Below are 16,189 nucleotides of genomic sequence, written 5' to 3' on the forward strand. Positions count from 1 at the left end.
ATCCCCAGTAGTGGAATTACTGGATTCTACTTATAATTCTTCGAGGAACCTTCAAACTATTTTCCACAGTGACTGTACCAATTTGCATTCTCACCAACAGTGAACAGGGTTCCTTTTTCTCCATATCCATACCAACAGTTATTTCTTGTCTTTTTTATTTTAGCCATTCTGACAAGTGTGAGGTGAAATTTTGCTGTGGCTTTGCTTTGCATCTCCGTGATGACTGCTGATATTCAGCATGTTTTCATTTGTCTGTTGACGATCCGTGTATCTTTCCTGGAAAAACATCTATTCAGGTTCTTGGCCCATTTTAATTACAGTATTTATTTCTTTGGTGTTTACATGTAGAAGTTCTTTATATATTTTGGTTATTAACTCTTTTTTAGATTATCATTACAAATATCTTCTCCCATTAAGTAGGCTGCCTTGCTTTGTTGATGGTTTCCATTGCTGTACGAAAGTTTCTTTATTTTACCACAGCCCCAATAGTTTAACTTTGCTTTTGTTTTCCTTGCCTGAAGAAATACATATCTAGATACATATCTAGGAAAATGATTCCATGGCCTATGTCAAAGAAATTACTGTCTAGGCTTTCTTCTAGTTTTATGGTTTCAGGTCTCCCATTTAGGTCTTTAATCTATTTTTAGTTTATTTTTGTGTGTGGTATAAGAAAATGGTCCCATTTCATTCTTTTGTACACAGCAGTCCCATTTTCCTAGCACCATTTATTGAAGAGATCATCTTTTCCTCATTCAATATTCTTGCCTCCTTTGTCATAGATTAATTGAACATACATGTATGGGTTTATCTCTGGGGTCTCTGTTACATTGATCTATGAATCTTAGAAAACTTTTTAAAACCAGATTTGAGGACTCCACCTCTGCCTTATTGATTCAGAATACCTAGGGAGTTAGACCACATAACATGTCTCCAAAGGTACTCTTGGAGATATGGAAAAACAGGCTTGGGAAATGAAGTCTCACCTCTTATTGGTCTGGACAATCAGTTAACATCCTTGAGTCAGTAAGCTGATGATTCTTGAATTTTTCTCTCCAACCTAGATCTTCCGACTGTGTTACAGACTCATGTATTCTAGTATCTGTTTAACTCCACTAGCATGTTACACGTTTCATAGTATGCTCAAGCTAAACTCCAGATGTTGCACCATCATTCCCAGACCTCCTTTTCTAAAGTATTCTCCATATTAGTGAATGCAATTCCATCCATTTTTCTACTTGCTCAGACTCAAAACTTACACGCCTCTCTTTACCCCATACCTTGCATCCAATCTGCCAGTAAATTATAGCAGCTCTGCATTCAAAACATATACAGAAACCAGAGTACTTATCACTGTGGTCCAAGCCCCCATTCTCTCTCACTTGGATTATTAAAAGAGACTCCTACTGGCCTCCCTGCTTTCCCTCTTGCCCCCTATAATCTATTCTGTGTATGAATGTTTTTAAGTCAGATCACGTTACTTTCTTCCTCAAAACCCTTTAATATGTTCCCATGTCATTCAAAATAGGGGACAAGATTCTCTGTTTTTGCCATTCAGAATGGGACATGGTCCTGTGTGCTATAGTCCTAATGACTCCCTCTCCCACCATGCTCTTTGCTGTTCCTTGAACACACTACTACTCTGGACCTGGCCACGTGGCCTCTCTTGCTTACCCTTGATTTTTCTTCATTGCACTCACTGCCACCTGACATCGGATATTTACTCTCTGTCAATCTCTTCCCACTAGACTGGAGACTCCATGCAGTCAGGGTCTTGGTTTGTTTCATTTACTGATAGGTGCCCGGGGCTTAAGAATACTGCATTAGAATAAATGTGACACATAATTGAAAAAAAAAAATGTTTTCCTCTTCTAGAGAAAGGAGAACATCAAAGCTATTGAGCTAGGTTACTGTAAGGTTTAGAAATTATGTGTTTAAAGTATCTGGCACTGTGCTTGACATTTAAAGAAACACTAAAACTGAAACTGTAATCAACAAATTTGTTGTATGGAAATTAGGTTAACCAAGGATTATAGTGAGCTAAACAGAGCATTCCCAGATTATCATGGACAAGAGGAAAGGTTTTAGAGTATCTGGGTTTAGTTATAAAATCTAATGTTGTCTCTAGTATGACACTAAACACAGAGATAAGACAATTCTTTTAAAGGAAAAGAACTGGTAAGAGAGGAGAGGAAGGCACAAGAGGTCATGCAGAAAATTCTACATTTTCACCTCTTCCTCCCTCTAACACCACCCCTTTGTCTGTGGATTAGGTCCCAAGGACATAATAGAAATAGGTTTCTAGTCTAGGTTGACTTTGATGGTCAAAAGACTATGAGTAAAATGTTAAAATTTTTTCTCTTTCTCTGTGAATAAAAATGACATTGGGTTAACTCCATAGCTCTGTTCCCCTGGAAATCTGATAAAGGTGTAATATCACCTATACTGCTTATGGTAAATATCACTGCTAATTGATTTAGAGATCCAGACAATGTGTCTAGATTGGAGGGATTAGGAATAGATGATCAATATCTGGTGAGAAGCCTTAGATCTAGATTTCTCTAAGTGTAGTCAATTTTCTAACGTGCCATGTTCCTTTCTGGGATGTGAGAAGTTACAAGTGATAATATTGATATGAATTCCTCTTTAGGGCATGAAACCTCTAAAACCCTTCTCCTCTGTAACCTGTTCTGTTCTCATTCTCTAGTACCTGAGCTGACCCTTGGAAAGCCAGGAAATAACCCCTGGCTGCTGTGTGGACTGCTCAGAGAATTGCCCCTGAAGGAAATGCATGGCACTTTCCTGCTGCCTGCTACACTTCCTGTTTTAATATTCTTTTCAGTGAATTCAATGTCAGGGAGGCCTAAATGAGCCACGGGGGATGGACTGTCTAGGTGAACCTATGAAGTCCCCCAAAGTGAATACTGAAGAGACTTGGGAGCAATCTGAAATAAACATTTTATTGTGGTTTATATGCCTTTCCTAGGGCTGCTGGCACAAAGTATCAAAACTGGATGGCTTGAAACAACAGAACTTTATTCTGGAGGCCCCCTTCCTATACCCTGCCCTTTGCATCTCTTGCATTTAGCTGTTCCTGAGTCATATCCTTGGTAACAAACCAGTAAACATTAAATAAATATTTCTCTGAGCTCTGTGAGCCATTCTAGCAAATTATCAAACCCACGGGGCAGGGTCAGAAGCACCAGAGACTCAGCTCTGAGACTGGTATCGGAAGTGGGGGCAGTCTTGGGGGACTGAGCCCTTAACTTGTAGGAAGAGACACTAACTCCAGATAGATGGTGTCAGAATTGAACTGCAGGAAACCATTAGAGTCAGAGAATTGGTCAGTGTGGGAAAAACCGCAAATGGCTGGTGTCAAAAGAGTTCTGTAGGCAGGGTGTAGAGAAAAACAGTAGTTTTCCAATTAGATCTCTGAAACAGGATGTAGCACACTCATATGAGTGGGTGTTAAGGTTTTGACAGACATTTGTTTGAAAATCCTTGAGGTTCTTTTTCTAGAAAGCTTCTGCGAAATGTCAAGATACGTAGATCCAAAGCCTCTGACAAAGGCAAAGTGGTATTTTCTAAGAAGGTTTGGTCTCAAAGATAATTTTCGTCAAGGAACAAAAAAGGTAGGGAGCCCTGATGTTTTTTTTTTTTTTTAAGTTTTATTCAAAAACTAGTTCAAAATCAAGATTTAGAGCAAATGGGATATCTGTAGCTTTAGAAACCAACAGTCTTTAAAGAACAGGAAGCTGGAACAGAGGCCAGCACAAATCTGAGCACAGGGTAGGAGGGGACGCAGGGTACAGGGTGATGAAGGTGGGTGTTCGCTGAAGCAGGGAGGACAGGAGTGAGCAGTGAGTCTGCCTTACTGCACTTCATCTTTCTCCCCACCCTCAATGATTATATGACAGGGTGGTTTGGGAAGAGACCTTCCATTAAAACAAAAGTCACAACCTGGTTTTAAACTGCTGCATTATGTTTTCAAAGTGGCATCTTTCCCTCTTCAACTGTGAAATTTCAAATATGAAAACATACTGACAGGGCATCTGCCTGTCACAATAGGAAAGAAGAAAAGCCAAGCCCCGCTCCTGGCTTTTGCCGATGAAACATCTGCAACTCTCAGAAGAGATGGCCACGGCATTCCAAGTCCCATCTTCATGTTCTAGCCTCATGCATTTAGTATTCATTAGGGGAGACCAAAGACATGGAATAGATTTTCCAGATTTAATGAGATGACTTCATTCCTTTCTACCTCTCTACTTACCTTACAGAAACCAAACCTAGTAGCCCAAAAGAACAGAGATCTCTTGCAGATACACACTTAATGATTCCTACAGGTATTCCTCAGTGCTACCATCTGGTTTGAAAACTTAGAAAGAGCACTGATGTGTCTTTGAAAAAACTGAAGATCAGGACCATGATTCATCTCACAGCTCCCATCTCCGAAGCATCTGCTGTGTATAAGTCACATGTATCATCTCTTCAATCCCTCCAATAATATGAGGGCAGGTTCAGTTTCTGCATCTTGTAGATGAGGAAGTGGAGCACAGAAAAATGATACAACTTGCCCGAGGACATGTAGCAACAAGCTAAGCCAGAATTCCAATCCTGGCTATGTCAGCTATGTCTCAAAAGCCCGCTCTTGTCCCAGAATGCCACTCTGGCCCTTGCTCCTTTATTAACATCTTTAAAATAGGTCAAATTCGGACTTGTTAGCTTTAGCTATATTTATACTTGTTAAGTGATTAAAAATGCAGAGGTGAGGAAGCGTGATAGATGCTGTGACTTGGAAAGCGGGATGAACACTGGACTGTGAGTCAGGGGATTGGAGGTCTTTCCATCTACATGACCTTGGAGAGCTACCTAACCCCACTCTGGACCTCTGTTTCCTCATCTTGAACACAAAAGGACTGGCTTACCTGATTCTGCAGGGCCTTTCAAATGTACAGACCTCTCACGTATACACTAGCGTCCATTAGGATAAGCGGCCTAGGTCACTGGCAAATGAGGAGATCGCAGTGTACACAACCTAATGTCAAGTTTCAAAACCAATGAAACTCATCTTGTGCAAAACCACTGCTGAGTTCAAAACCGATACGTCTTACTTTAAAAGCTCCAATGTAAAAATTTTAACTTTAGTCTTTTCTTAAGCCTTTTTTGTTGCTGTTTTCATTTCCACAAGAAGGCACCCTCCAGTCAGATTATCTCCTCCTGATCTGGTTTCTGTTGATGGTTCTTTACAAGAATAAGATTTTTTAAAAGAGAAAGCAGATATTCCAAGGAAAACAAAAAGGTAATTTATCTTCCCCTTCTTGTATAAAATTGTCAAATTTCATTAGGATTAATCAATTAATACAGCAAACCCTGTGAACAAGTATTGCTAAAATTTAGAGGACAGGGGCGGCTGGGTGGTTCAGTTGGTTAAGCGTCTGACTTCTGCTCAGGTCATAATCTCGCAGTCAGTGAGTTTGAGCCCCACGTTGAGCTCTGTGCTGACAGTTCAGAGCCTGGAGCCTGCTTCAGATTCTGTTTCTTCCTCTCTCTCTCTACCCCTCCCCCGCTCATGCTCTGTCTCAAAAATGAATAAACATTAAAAATTTTAAAATAAGTTTAGAGGGCAAAAGTGATATATGAATGTGAAAAAACAGCCTCTTTTTTAAGATAAAACAATTAGAACGGCATTTTTCTGTGTAACAGCACCTGTTTTCATTTCATATTCATTAACATGAGGACACAAGCTATCAAAGAGATAACAGAGGCTAGGGTTAAATCTGCAGATCTGCCTCTCACCAGCTCTGCAGGGAGAAGGTCTTGCCCCGCCGGTCTCATTGAGGCTGGTTATAAGTAGGAGACAATAATACTTAGCTATATAATTGTTGTGATGACAAAATCACAACAGTTGTGATGTATATGTAATTAAAGTGGGTGCTAAATAAATGTGAGTTCTCTTCCCCCTTTGGCTACAGAAAACTATAGTCGATACCCATGTCATAGGAATGGCCGCCAAGAGCTAAAAACCTGCTTACCTCTTCATTACCTATCAAGGCTCAATGATTTCTTTAGTTGGTACAAACCCATTAATTTTCAATTATTTTAACTAAATCTGTAAAGTCTTGGATAGAGATTACAAGTGAAAAGTGAACATAAATCCCCAAATCATAATGAACTAGATTTGGAGCTTAATATTTGCAACAAAATGTATGTGATAAATAACACATTAGCATATATTTCACACCAGCAACCTGTGATAACTTGTGATGGCCTAATTTTCGCAGGTGAAATCTCAGAACATCTACAGATCTGAAATGAGCCCTCTGATGCTCCCTGCACGGTAGGCAATGTGCTCCCTGGACTTGCACACAAACAATTATTAAAGGATGAAAAAGATGTATATGGTAACGAGGGCTTAGGTAAATCTCCCCAAACCTGTGCAGTTTCTTTAGAAGTTAAATATTCTATGAACTATTCTAGAGACTGAGGAAAGGGAAAAGGAGTATCTTGCCACTGACTTACACAAATATGTATCTCTAGCCCTGGATCATGCTACTCTCAACCCAAATAATGGTAGTTATGTAACACCTCTCTCCAAGGCGCCAGAGCTCTCTTACGCCCCGCTGAGTGGGAAGTGGTGGGGAGGTATTTTAAGACACTGAGTGGTGGTACACGGCAGCCCTAAGAACCCATGAGATGGGAGAGTGAACATCTCCCACCTCCACATGGGGTGTTGCTAGGTGCCAGCACAGGTCTCAGAGTGAGTCTTGGATAGCAGGTGACTGTACCACAGAAACATAAAATACCTTCGGCAGTATGAATGACACACAACCCTCTGAGTACTAACATCATGAACCTTTGCTTCTTCTGGTTTGGGGAGCAGACAGAGGGTGGACACTTGCACTGTGTTAATGTGTGTGTGTGTTGGGGGTGGGTGGGTCCTGTAGTGGGACTTCTCCCTGGAGGCCTTACCTATGGAGGCCTGCTGGCTAAGCCCCTGAGATAGCCTCAGGAATGCAGACCCTGCAGGCCACAGGCAAGAGTAGGTGAGTGACATTTCTGAGCCCCTACAAAGTGTCAGGTACCGTGCCCAGTGCTGTTTCACTGTCTCTTGTTTCAAAGATATCTTCAGTGTTAGCACAGAGTGGACCTGTCCTACCACTCCTTACGGACTTCAGGAGACTTTATTCTGAGCTAAAAAAAGATGTGATAGGTTTTCCCAGTCTATTCCCTGCTCCCATGGAAGGCATCCAGGGAGCCAAAAGTGATAAGGGCAAATGCCCCGATGACCCCAGCAGACAGTGATATGCTTGAAAAGGGAGTGCTAGTCAGGAACAAATAGCCATACTATATTAGTTTTCCATGCTGTATAACAAAGTTCCTCAAACTTAGTGGCTTCAAGCCACATATTTATCACCTCACAGTTTCTGCAGGTTAGAAGTCCAGTGCAACTTAACTGGGTCCTCTGTTCATGGTCTCACAGGCTATAATCAAGGTATCAGACAGGCTATCTTGATACCCGAAAGCCTGAGTGGGAAAGAGTCTGCTTCCCAGCTCACTCGGGTTGTTGACAAAATTTCAATCCCTTGTGCTGGTATCACTAAACACCTTGGGTTCTTCCCGGCTGTCAGCTATGGCCACCCTTATATCCTCAGAGGCCACACCAACTCCCTGACACTTGGCCCTCTCCTTGGGCAGTCACAACAAGATGGTTTGCTTTTTCCAGGCCAGTGGGAGACTCTCACTCCAGTCTCCTACAGAAGGTTTATATAATGTAATGTGATCATGGAAGAAACATCTCATCAATTTTACTTTATGCTGTAACCTAACCAAGGCAGCGGTAAGTGGTGGTCCCAAAACCTTTGCCATATGCTATTGGTTGGGAACGAGGCAGAGATCTTAACTACACTCAAAGGGAAGGGACTGTACAAGGGTGTGGGCCATTAAAGGTCACTCTAGAGTGTATTTACCACACACAGAAAGAAGGAAGGTGTCTCCACATTTTGTAGAATAGGAGAGTGAAGACAAAATGGACTGTGGAGACAGTCATATCTGAATATGAATTCTGGTTCTTTGGTTGCATGACCTTAAGAAAATTATTTAATCTCTCCTGAAGCTTCAGTTTTCTGAAATCTGAAAATGGGAACAATTACCATCTATATTTATAAATATGATGTTCTGTCGTCAGCTTCAGCCCACTGATCTCAAACATGGGATTATGTATACACTTCCATATCTTTTCCACAGCAACTGTGAAATGTATTAGTTGTACATGACATCAAGTAGATATTCTATAGACAAAGTAACAGCTCTGATCCCAGCATGTTCAAGTCTACCTATCATGGCTCTACCTGAGAGGTCAGCTACTCCTATAGATGGAGCTTAAATATGCTAAACATGATTTGATTCATTCATGCAGTACATTAAACACCTACTAAGCACCCCCGTGTGAGGTACTGCGTAGATATAAATGAGCAAAACAAATGCAGCCTTGTCTTTGATGTCTTTATGATGTAGTGGGAGAGATAAACAGCATTGATTCAATAAATACTGAGGGCACTATGTGTATATTAGAGATAGTTAACAGGACAAACTCTCTGCCCTGGTAGAGATTACATTCTACATGGGAAATGTGGGTGATGAACAATTTTTAAAAAGATAAAATACAGTATAATTTCAAATGGTGACAGAATAATAAAAGGAATATGAGAGGTGTGAGGAGAGGCTACTTTAGATAGAGGACCAGGGAAGGAGTCCATAGGGATAGGGACGTGGAGTGATGCGAGCAACTATGTGGGAGCCAGGAGAAGAGCTGAGGCAGAGAAACTTCACGTGCAAAGACCCTGAGGCAGGAACAAGCTGAGCATGGCTGAGGAGCAGAAGTCAGTGAGAGTGGACAGAGATCAACACAGGCTCAGGGGCATACAGCAAGAGCCAAATCATGTCAGACCTCATAGTCAGTGAGTTTATTCTCAGTTCACTAGGAAGCTCCTGGCGAATAATAAGCAGAGGAATGATATGATTTACATCTTTACCGGAATGAACTGGCTGCTATGTGGAGAACGTATAGTAGGGGAGTTGGAATGGAGGAAGACAGGATATTGAACAAATAAAAACAACATATGAAAGTAAATACTGGGCGGCAGTGGGGGAGGTGGCGTGCCTGGGTGGTGCAGTCAGTTGAGCACTTACGCTAGATTTCGGCTCAGGTCACCATCCCAGGATTGTGGGACTCAGCCCCCGGTTAGGTTCTGTGCGGGGTGTGGAGCCTTCTTAAGATTCTCTCTCTCCCTCTGCCCCTACCCTGTCCACAATCTTCGTAAAGTAAAGTAAAGTAAAAAGTAAAGTAAAGTAGAGTAAAGTAGAGTAAAGTAAAGTAAAGTAAAGTAAAGTAAAGTAAAAAGTAAAGTAAAAAGTAAAGTAAAAAGTAAAGTAAAAAGTAAGGTAAAGAAGTAAAATAAAATAAAATAAAATAAAATAAAATAAAATAAAATAAATAAAATAAATAAAATAAAATAAAAATAAAATAAAATAAAATGTAAATACTGTGAGAAGTACAAAGGTAAGAACAAAGCTCTTTGACTCTAGTGTGTGAACAACAATCCTACACTCATGCTACTTGCATTATGGTGGCAGACACAAGTCGTACCTTAAGTAAACATATAATAAAAGTTTCAGTGGTGATAAACTGTGTGAAGAAAAATAAAACCGAAAAGGCTTAGAGAGTGAGGAGGAGTGATGTTTTAAACAAGAGGGTCAGGGAAGCCACACAGATGAGACGACATTCCAGCAGAGACCTGAGTGCAGACTTTGAGAAGGGCTGGAGGCAGGTGATTCAGGCAGGACCAGCACTGTCCGGAGGAGTGAGGGTGCCGTGGATCTGAGGAATGGTGGGGAGGCTGGAGACGCTGGTGCCAAAGGAGCAGATGGAGACCGGTAGGAATGCAGGACTGAAGTCAGGTCATGGACCCTGGGCCTATAATAACGGCTTTCAATATTATTCCAAATAGGTGCGACTGGAGAGATCTGTGGAGGGGACTCCCTTGCAGGCATCATGAGAATGTGGCAGCAGAGTGGTGCTGTTTTAGAGGGGGCTCAGGGAATGCCTTTCAGAGGAACTGATATTTAAGACAAATAGGAAGGATGAGTAACAGTAACAGGACAGGTGTCACGTAAGTGGCAGGTGGCCGTTCCAGGAAGCAGCAGTATCCAAGTGCCAAGTCCTGCTGCACAAAAGAGCTTGAAGCACCAGAAAAACTGGAAGACCAGGGAGCCTGCTGTTGGGTGAATGGGAAGGAGAGGGACTTGGGCAGAGAGTGCAGGACTACCACATGCAGGTAAGGGATTAGTAGCTCAGGGCTATTCAACTGAGACTCCATTAGCTTAATGTTCTCTATATATGCATATTTTAAATGTCTAATACCTGTTATGATTAAGTATATTTTAAATAAGATCTGGTTTTAGCAGTTCTTAGAGACACAGAAAATTAAGATCATTAATCTACCAGTGCCAACTGACTTAAAAATTACTTAAGCTGCCTCAAATAAATTAGGAGCCTATTAGTTTTCACTATTTTTTCCCAAAGATGCAGCAAAACTAAGAAAACTCTCTAGCCTTTTCGGTACATATAAATTATACCACATATCACCCAACTTGTTTCTCTCTTTGCTGTGTTCACCTTGAAAGACCCCATTCCTTCCAAGTTTAGCAATATTTTCCTCATAATTACTTTTGTAATCTGTCCTTTGTATATTTCCATTACTTTTCAGTGTCAGGATTTAGACCAGAAAAAGCTCTGGTTACCAGGCGCAGTATAGATCTCCCATTCTTTAAGATAAAAATAGATACATTCATTTGTGTACCTAACTGGAAGACATATTGAGGGCAAACAGTGACCCAGGCCCAATGCTAAGAGGCCTGAAAAACAAGACAAACATGACTCAGAACCTGTCCTCCAGGAAGCACAGCAATTTCAGTATGTTGTGGAGCCCAGGATTTGAATACACAGATGCCAAATACTGTCGGTATCAGTTTTCAGTCCCACAGTCATCAAATATCTTATAATCAGTGGATTTTCATCTTTGGAAGGAGCCTTGTGGGAAAGAAGTATAACACTCTTGATGTAGTATCTTCCCAGGGATTAATGAGATATTTAAAATTAATACAGCTAACTTTTGCTTCCACAGGCAACATTCCACAAATGAGAATTAAAATTATTATTAAGAAAATCTGAATAGACAACAAATAACCCTGATTTAACACCCCAATCCGAGGCATGCTGGAAAATGTGAAGCCATGCAGGCATTTAAGGAAAGAGCATTTCTGTAGAGAACCAAACCTTGACTGTGCACAGTGTTTTTCATGTTCAAACTGCTTTTTATCTATGCATCTTGGAAATTTGCATAGGATTATGCAACTTCTCAGGGTCAGAACAACTTCTTAAGGCAAACTGAAAAAGCTTCTGTCACAATCAGTAATCTAAGGCTGGGAAGGAAACAGCCCAATATGGCCATGTCTGTCATTCTATTTTAGGGAAAGATCTCCAGTACAGTTCCATGTAACAGATTTGCAGAAGGTTAAAAAAAATTAAAGATATCCTGGTCTAAAATCGAGAGTCCACTTCTCTTACTGAAAAAATAACCACCAATGTACATAAGCCAAGGAGCTAAACATCAAGCATACATCAAAATAAAATAAATAGCTTGAATGGTAAATATCTAGAGCTGTCCATTATGAGAACCACTGACCACATGAGGCTACTGATCATTTGAAATGTGAAATTGATCATCTAGTTGAAACTGAGATGTGCTGTAAGTATGTAGAAAATTCAAAATTGCACATGTAGCTTGCATCTTATTTCTTTTTGGCAATGCTGGTTTAGTACTTTTTTCTCCCCAAGGCATTAGACTACTTATATAAGAAAACTGATCTATATCTTCTCCGATGATTTTGTTCTTAGATGCCATAAGAATATATAGGCTCACAATCAGCGTGGGACTTTTCATGCTCGAATTATTTCTTATCCAAGCAGGCTGCAAATTTGTAGTGGTCTATGCTGTTCCTTCAGCCTATTTCACAATCCATGCATGGTAAAAGACGTGGCAGCTCTCTGGTCTATGTTCTTGAAAGCCCCACAGCACAGGGCAAACCTGCAGACCTGTGACCCCGTTCACCCTTCCTAACTGCATCAGTTAGCTTGGATTTCCAGAAGGAATTATCTGTGAAGCTCTCTAGACTGCTCTCCTCATGGTGTATGTAACTTATGCTGTTAGACTATGAAGTACCAGGGCAGGGGCCCAATCTTGGTCCTATTTCTACCCCTAATGCATCTAAAGTTGGTCTTTGCATAAAAATAAATGCATTTGCTAAATGTTAGTTACATTGGTAGAGCTGATGGTTGAAGGAAAAGGAAGTTTTTCCTTCTCTTTATACTACTGCGGTTTTATCACATTAGCCAATGATTGTCAACTGTTTTTCATAACTCATTTGTTCAAATACCCTCACGCCACAGGTGTCTAGAACTGAGCTGGGGGGTGGGGATGTGTAGATAAGGCAGGCACTGTCCTGTCCTTACAGAGGAAGACAAAAAAAAAAAAACCAAAAACAAAAAAAGTACACACACCGCACACATTTACAGTAAGTGTGGTATGTGCCACTAGGGAAAAGCAGCTGGAATCGTGACAGGGAAGTTGACAGGGGAACCTACCTAGTTCCTAGGGGTCAAGGAAGGCTTCTAAATGACCTTTTGCTGGACCTAAGGGTACTATTTACCTGCAAGGTGGAGGGGAAAGGGCAAAGTGACCATGCAGGAAGGGACGTTTAAGTCATGTTAGAAATTTTAAATTTAGTCCTAAAAGCAGTGAAAACTCACTGAAGGGTTTTATGCAAAATAATTATGTGATTGGATGTGCCTTTTACAAACCTCACTCCAAAAGTGGTTAAGAGAGGATATGGGGCCTACACAGTGTGGAGCAAATCTATAGGTTCATGAAAATCAATCAAACTCTCTTTGGTCATTGTTTAAATATGAACTGGGTTTTATGAATATAAAAGATGCATGTGCTCCACAATCCACACGATCTGAAAGCCAGAACATATCCCAGAATATTAATCTAATAGAAGATAATCTCGAAGTACTGTCAAAGCATGCATTTCCACTGAATCTACCAGGCCATCCATGTAAATCTGTTGGTTGGCATCAGCCTCTGTCCTGACTCAAGCTCAGTCTTGCTTATTCAAAACCAGCATCTAGTGATACATATTGATTCACCCAGCACTTGGGATCACTGAGAGGCTGAGTGGTCATGGTATTTACCAAACTATATGAATTTGAGAATATTCTCTCTGCTCTTCCGTACCTGACAACTGAGTGCCTGAGTGTTTGCTAGACTACTACATACCTTTGTCAAGGACACTTGAATAGTGAACAAATGTACTTTTCAAAAGTGCTTCAGCCAAGTATCTGCTCTGAAGGTGAGAGATTCATGAAGAAACTAAATCATATCTATCATAGACCAATTAAATACAGATTGTCTAAATTTTATAGAATAACTATATGAAATTGTGCTTTGTTCTTGACTCTTCTGGGTGACAATTCTGTGGCCTTCCCATATATAACTGCTTTTCTTTATTTTTTGTAAAGTTTATTTATTTTTGAGAGAGAGTATGCAAGTGAGTGGGGGAAGGGCAAGGAGAGGGAGACAAAGAATCTTAAGTAGGCTCCACACTGTCAGCGCAGAGCCTGAAGCGAGGCTTGAACTCCTGAACTGTGAGATCATGACCTCTGCAGAAATCAAGAGTTGGACACTTATCTGACTGAGCCACCCAGGTGCCCCAGTAATTGCTTTTCTAAAACCAAACTGGGATTGCCCTGTGATAGCCTTAACTGTTCTTCTTGGTGGCAGATGTCTATTCAGTTTTCAAATAGCCATAAAACATGTTGGCAGTTAATATCAGCACATTCAGCATTTTATTAAAAATGTCATTTCTAAAAGTTCTTACTTTCTCATTACCTCCTCCTGTAATCTTTTTTAATTAAAATAAGTCTCAATCCATAATTTGTCTCCTTTCTGAATTTCTGTTGTACCCACTCTGACCTGGGTTCCAGTTCTGACTCCATCTCCTTCTAAGGTGTGCAACTTTGAAAACGTTTCTTAAATTCCTGGGCCCTTGTTTTTTCTTGCAGAAAGTAAGGCTAGACTACCGTATTCATTTTCTAGGGCTACTATAAAAAATTGCCACACACTGTGTGAATTAACACAACAGAATTTACTCTATCACAGGTCAAGAGACCAGAAGCATAAAATCAAGGTGTCAGCAGGACACCTCCCAGGATCTCTGGGAGAACCCTTTCCTGGCCTCTTCCAACTTCTGATGGCTTCTGGAATTCCTTGGTTTGTGGCCACATCACTCCAATCTTAGCCTCCACCTCACATGGCTTCTTTTTAAAAATTTTTAATGTTTATTGACTTCTTTTTGAGAGAGAGAGAGAGAGAGAGAGAGCGAGCGAGCGGGAGAGAGGGGTAGAGAGAGGAGGAGACATAGAATCTGAAGCAGGCTCCAGGCTCTGAGCTGTTAGCACAGAGCTTGATACGGGGCTCAAACTCATGAGCTGCGAGATCATGACCTGAGCCTAAGTCAGGTGCTTAACCGACTGAGCCACTCAGGCACCCTTCCGCATTACTTTCTTCCCCATGTCTCTGTGTTTTCCCTTCTTGTAAAAACACAAGTCATTGCATTTAGGGCCCGCTCTAACTCCAGAATGAGTTCATCTCAAGATCACTAGGTAACATCCAAAAAGACTATTTTCAAATGGGCTCATATCTGAGATTCTGGGTGGCCTTGAACTGTGAGGGGGCATACCATTCAACACACTACACCTACCTACAACAGAGGTCCATTATACTCAGGAACACTGACAGGCTTCCACTACAGATTTATGTTACAATGGAGTTTTAGTCCCTTTTCCATAAGCAGGAACTGTTGAACTGTGCTTTATTTTTAATCAGAAAAAAATGGTTACTTGTAGAGTTGACACAGTGTAAAAAATTAGCACTGTCTTACAAATGCATTCATGCTCAATAAATAGTATACTCTCTCTCTCTTACCCTATCATTCTCTTAGCCCTACACTGAGTTACCAGCACAAGCCATGTGTAAATCCCAGGAGATCAGAGAGTACTTAAAAGTTCTGTGCAAAGATGAAGATACAAACTTCTTGCCCTTATGCCCTGATTTCTTATGGTGAGGCTGGTTGAGCAGCTAGTTCTCTTCAGATTTTGACCTGCCACAGTTGTGATAATAACTGAGGCATAAATGAACATCTGAGAGACCCTTGAATCTCTGTGGAACATAAAGGTCATAAAGAAGACTCTGGTAAAATTGAGAAACTTCATTTTTTGCTATTCTTTGCCTAATTTGCTAACCATTTGGTTCACAATCAGTTAAATTCTTTCCTGTAGGATACTATATTTCCTTATGTATTTTCCTTCCTTACATATTCCCATCTCTGATGTATTTTAAGAAGAAAAGAAATTAAGAATGTTATTCCTACAAAGTGTGTTCACATTGGAAGAGCAGCTGTGCTGTCACAGGTAAAGGTTGAATGAGAGCTCAGTCAGCAGCAGGAGGCAGTAGAGAGCTGGTCAGCACTATTTCACTTGCCCACCTCTTAACCCACACCCCCGTTTTTCATCTCTTGCCCACTAATTCTTGGTATCCAAACACACTGGGGCTGACAGAGTGTCTAGACCATCTTCCCTAGGACCACCAAATACACTGGATTCCCAACCTGAAACTCCCAAAGAAACTAGTCCCCAAAGTGAGCAGTTTTCTAAATATTCATACTTCTCACATAAATACATTTAGCCTTGCTTCAACCTTCTATACTCGAAGTTAGGAACTGATGTCAGAAAGAGCAGTGAGGAGGTCGAGTGACTTTGGATGTTTTCCTTTGCTGTACCTTGTGCGTAGAGATATTGCCCAGTTCTGGCTTGTTCTCTTTTCAAGGGGTAGATCCATTATCTCTATTAAAAATTCCTTCTCTTAGAGTGTAACAAGTTAGCAGGAACAAATGCTGACCCGCAATGTACTGGGCGAAGAACTGGAATTAAGAACAACCCTCCAAAAACTTTAGTGATGCTGTATGAACAGAACCCCTCTATATTTCATGAAAAAATTCTACTTTTTCACACCTT

At 40.8% G+C, this 16,189-nt stretch overlaps 1 protein-coding gene across 1 annotated transcript in view; it reads right to left on the reverse strand.

Annotated features, from left to right (window-relative positions):
- The window catches only part of SH3GL2 (SH3 domain containing GRB2 like 2, endophilin A1), a 210,654-nt gene that overhangs the window by 20,932 nt on the left and 173,533 nt on the right, over nt 1-16,189 (reverse strand). The gene's annotated exons all lie outside the window — the stretch shown is intronic.

This window comes from Hyaena hyaena, unplaced genomic scaffold (assembly GCF_003009895.1).
Source record: "Hyaena hyaena isolate Hyena2069 unplaced genomic scaffold, ASM300989v1 scaffold_185, whole genome shotgun sequence".
In the NCBI taxonomy this organism is placed as follows: domain Eukaryota; kingdom Metazoa; phylum Chordata; class Mammalia; order Carnivora; family Hyaenidae; genus Hyaena; species Hyaena hyaena.